The sequence below is a fragment of the Triticum dicoccoides genome, chromosome 2A (genome assembly GCF_002162155.2).
Source record: "Triticum dicoccoides isolate Atlit2015 ecotype Zavitan chromosome 2A, WEW_v2.0, whole genome shotgun sequence".
Lineage (NCBI taxonomy): Eukaryota > Viridiplantae > Streptophyta > Magnoliopsida > Poales > Poaceae > Triticum > Triticum dicoccoides.
Window position 1 is genome coordinate 672,930,747 of NC_041382.1, and position 5,315 is coordinate 672,936,061.

A 5,315-nucleotide genomic window follows, 5' to 3' on the forward strand; every position below is an offset into this window, starting at 1 on the left:
GGCCTCCGGTTAATAGGTTAGTCCCAAAATAATATAAAAGTGGATAATAAATCCCAATAATGTCCGAAAGAGTAGATAATATAGCATGGAGCAATAAAAAATTATAGATACGTTGGAGACGTATCAAGCATCCCCAAGCTTAATACCTGCTCGTCCTCGAGTAGGTAAATGATAAAAACAGAATTTTTGATGTGGAATGCTGCTAGGCATAATTTTAATGTAATTCTTCTTAATTGTGGCATGAATATTCAGATCTGAAAGATTCAAGATAAAAGTTCATATTGACATAAAAATAATAATACTTCAAGCATAATAACTAAGCAATTATGTCTTCTCAAAATAACATGGCCAAAGAAAGTTCATCCCTACAAAATCATATAGTTTAGTCATGCTCCATTTTCGTGACACAAGAATGCTCTCATCATGCACAACCCTGTTGACAAGCCAAGCAATTGTTTTATACTTTAGTAATCTCAAACCTATAAACTTTCACGCAATATATGAGCGCGAGCCATGGACATAACACTATGGGTGGAATAGAATATGATGATGGGGGTTATGTGGAGAAGACAAAAAGGAGAAAGTCTCACATCAACGAGGCTAATCAATGGGCTATGGAGATGCCCATCGATTGATGTTAATGCAAGGAGTAGGGATTACCATGCAACGGATGCACTAGAGCTATAAATGTATGAAAGCTCAACAAAAGTAACTAAGTGGCTGTGCATCCAACTTGCTTGCTCATGAAGACCTAGGGCACTTGAGGAGGCCCATTGTTGGAATATACAAGCCAAGTTCTATAATGAAAAATTCCCACTAGTATATGAAAGTGACAAAACAAAAGACTCTCTATCATGAAGATTATGGTGCTACTTTGAAGCACAAGTGTGGCAAAGGATAGTAGCATTGTCCCTTCTCTCTTTTTTTGGGCCTTCTCTCTTTTTTATGGCCTTTCTCTTTTTTTGCATTCCTCACTTGGGACAATGCTCTAGAAAATGATGGCCATCACACTTCTATTTATTTACAACTCAATGATTACATCTCGATGCTAGAACAGAAGATGACTCTATATGAATGCCTCCGGCGGTGTACCGGGATATGCAATGAATCAAGAGTGACATGTATGAAAGAATTATGAATGGTGGCTTTGCCACAAATACTATGTCAACTACATGATCATGCTAAGCTATATGACAATGATGAATGTGTCATGATAAACGGAATGGGGGAAAGTTGCATGGCAATATATCTTGGAATGGCTATGGAAATGCCATAATAGGTAGGTATGGTGGCTGTTTTGAGGAATATATAAGGAGTTTTATGTGTGAAAGAGCGTATCATATCACGGGGTTTGGATGCACCAGCGAAGTTTGCACCAACTCTCAATGTGAGAAAGGGCAATGCACGGTACCGAAGAGGCTAGCAATGATGGAAGGGTGAGAGTGCGTATAATCCATGGACTCAACATTAGTCATAAAGAACTCACATACTTATTGCAAAAATCTACAAGTCATCAAAAACCAAGCACTACGTGCATGCTCCTAGGGGGATAGATTGGTAGGAAAAGACCATCGCTCGTCCCCGACCGCCACTCATAAGGTGGACAATCAAAGAACACCTCATGTTTCAAATTTGTTACATAAAGTTTACCATACGTGCATGCTAGGGACTTGCAAAATTCAACACAAGCATTTCTCAAATTCACAACTACTCAACTAGCACGACTTTGATATTATTACCTCCATATCTCAAAACAATCATCAAGCATCAAACTTCTCTTAGTATTCAAAACACTCATAAGAATTTTTTTACTAATCTTGAATACCTAGCATATTAGGATTATAAGCAAATTACCATGCTATTTAAGACTCTCAAAATAATCTAAGTGAAGCATGAGAGATCAATAGTTTCTATAAAACAAATCCACCACCGTGCTCTAAAAGATATAAGTGAAGTACTAGAGCAAAACTATATAACTCAAAAGATATAAGCGAAGCACATAGAGTATTCTAACAAATTCCAAATCATGTATGGCTCTCTCAAAAGGTGTGTACAGCAAGGATGATTGTGGTAAACTAAAAAGCAAAGACTCAAATCATACAAGACGCTCCAAGCAAAACACATATCATGTGGTGAATAAAAATATAGCTCCAAGTAAAGTTACCGATAGAAGTGGACGAAAAAGGGGATGCCTTCCGGGGCATCCCCAAGCTTTGGCTTTTAAGTGTCGTTAGATTATCTTGGGGGTGCCATGAGCATCCCCAAGCTTAGTCTCTTGCCACTCCTTGTTCCATAATCCATCAAATCTTTACCCAAAACTTGAAAACTTCACAACACAAAACTCAAAGTAGAAAATCTCATGAGCTCCGTTAGCGAAAGAAAACAAAAGACCACTTCAAGGTACTGTTATGAACTCATTCTTTATTTATATTGGTGTTAAACCTACTGTATTCCAACTTCTCTATGGTTTATAAACTATTTTACTAGCCATAGATTCATCAAAATAAGCAAACAACACACGAAAAATAGAATCTGTCAAAAACAGAACAGTCTGTAGTAATCTGTATCTAGCACAAGATCTGGAACCCCAAAAATTATAAAATAAATTGCTGTACGTGAGGAATTTATCTATTAACCATCTGCAAAAATAATTAACTAAATAGCACTTTTCAAATAAAAATGGCAGCAGTTCTCGTGAGCGCTAAAGTTTCTGTTTTTTACAGCAAGATATCAAAACTTTCCCCAAGTCTTCCCAACGGTTTTACTTGGCACAAACACTAATTAAACACAAAAAACACAACAACAAAAAGAGTCTAGGTAAATTATTTATTACTATGGGTAGTCCTATCCTTCATAGAACAACAAAAAGCAAGGAATAAAAATAAAATTGGGTTGCCTCCCAACAAGCGCTATCGTTTAACGCCCCTAGCTAGGCATAAAAAGCAAGGATAGATCTAGGTATTGCCATAATAGTAAGATAGATCATTAAAACTCATTTCATATTCTCTACGTTCGGCAGCAAGTTTTCTTTGAGGCAAGCAAAAATAATGAAAATGGCTAAATTTAATGGGACAAAAGTCCCCAAGATCAACTTTAGGAGGTATAGGTTCCTCCTTCGGCCCTTCGTATTGCACAACCAATTCATCATTATAAGCATTCTTTTCACAGAACTTTGTGAGCCTATACTCAAGAGAGTATCCTAGCTTATTATTTCGAATAGCAAGATCATTATTAAGTTCAGAAAGTCTATCAATTAGAACATTGGTGGGAACCTTTTTTCTAAGGTTTTCATTAAAAGCAACATAATCTAGAGATTGAAAACGCATTATTTCCTCTTGATCAAATAGGATAGTTTCTATGGGAGGACGGCCAGCGTCCACCCTATAATGCGCAAAGATTTCTTGGGCCTCTCTTATTATAAATCTGACTTCATGAGCCAAAAATATAGTAGCGGCACGCTTGACAGAAGAATGCTCAATATTAGAAAATTCTAGGAAATTCCTTTGTATGCAAAGGTGCATGTGCATAAATTGCCTTTCTAGTTCAACTATAAGCATGGCAATAGCGTCTGCAAGACTACTGGTTCTATGAAGGATAGAACTACCCATAGAAGGTAAAGCACCGACACAAGTAAAGAAATCTTGGATAACTCCTTTTCCAATAATATTACCGCTACCAATACGGAATTTTTTTGTATGTAAGATAGGGGGTTCTTCAGCGGGAGCATCAGAAGTTTTCATGATATTATTGTCCATATCGACAATAGTTTCCCCAATTTCAGACATAACGGCAGAAAGTGCAATGGGCAAAGAGAGGCAAATGGAGAAAGAGAGGGAGGATGGAGAGAGAGAGAGATGGCGAATAAAACGGCAAGGGTGAAGTGGGGGGAGAGGAAAACAAGAGGCAAATGGAAAATAATGTAATGCAGGAGATAAGGGTTGTGATGGGTACTTGGTATGTTGACTTTTGCGTAGACTCCCGGGCAACGGCGCCAGAAATGGCTCGTTGTCGGGATTCAAATCTTGACTTGCGCGAACTTCCCTGGCAACGGCGCCAGAAATTCTTCTTGCTACCTCTTGAGCACTGCGTTGGATTTCCCCGAAGAGGAAAGGATATGCAGCAAAGTAGCTTAAGTATTTCAAGGTATCAATCCAGTAGGAGGCTGCACGCAAGTCCCTAGTACCTGCACAAAACAAATAACTCATCGCAACCAACGCGATAAGGGGTTGTCAATCCCTTCAAGGTCACTGACGAGAGTGAGATCTGATAGATATGATAAGATAATATTTTTGGTATTTTTGTGGTAAAGATGCAAAGTAAAATAAAAGCAAAGTGAAAAAACAAAGGAAATAACTAAGTATTGGAAGATTAATATGATGAAGATAGACCTGAGGGCCATAGGTTTCACTAGTAGCTTCTCTCAAGAGCATGAGTATTTTACGATGGGTGAACGAATTACTGTTGAGCAATTGACAGAATTGAGCATAGTTATGAGAATATCTAGGTATGATCATGTATATAGGCATCACGTCCAAGACAAGTAGACCGACTCCTGCCTGCATCTACTACTATTACTCCACTCATCGACCGCTATCCAGCATGCATCTACAGTACTAAGTTCATGAAAACAGAGTAACACCTTAAGCAAGATGACATGATGAAGAGGGATAAATTAATGCAATATGATAAAACCCCATCTTGTTATCCTCGATGGCAAAAATACAATACGTGCCTTGCTGCCCCTACTGTCACTGGGAAAGGACACCGCAAGATTGAACCCAAAGCTAAGCACTTCTCCCATTGCAAGAAAGATCAATCTAGTAGGCCAAACCAAACTGATAATTCGAGGAGACTTGAAAAGATAACCAATCATACATAAAAGAATTCAGAGAAGATTCAAATATTGTTCATAGATAATCTTGATCATAAACCCACAATTCATCGGTCTTAACAAACACACCGCAAAAAGAAGATTACATCAAATAGATCTCCACAAGAGAGGGGTAGAACATTGTATTGAGATCAAAAAAGAGAGAATAAGCCATCTAGCTAATAACTATGGACCCGAAGGTCTGAGATAAACTACTCACACTTCATCGGAGAGGCTATGGTGTTGATGTAGAAGCCCTCCATGATGGATACCCCCTCCGGCGGAGCTCCAGAACAGGCCCCAAGATGGGATCTCGTGGATACAGGAAGTTACGGCGGTGGAATTAGGGTTTTGGCTCTATATCTGATCGTTTGGGGGTACGTAGGTATATATAGGAGGAAGGAGTACGTCGGTGGAGCAACAGGGGGCCCACGGGGGTGGAGGG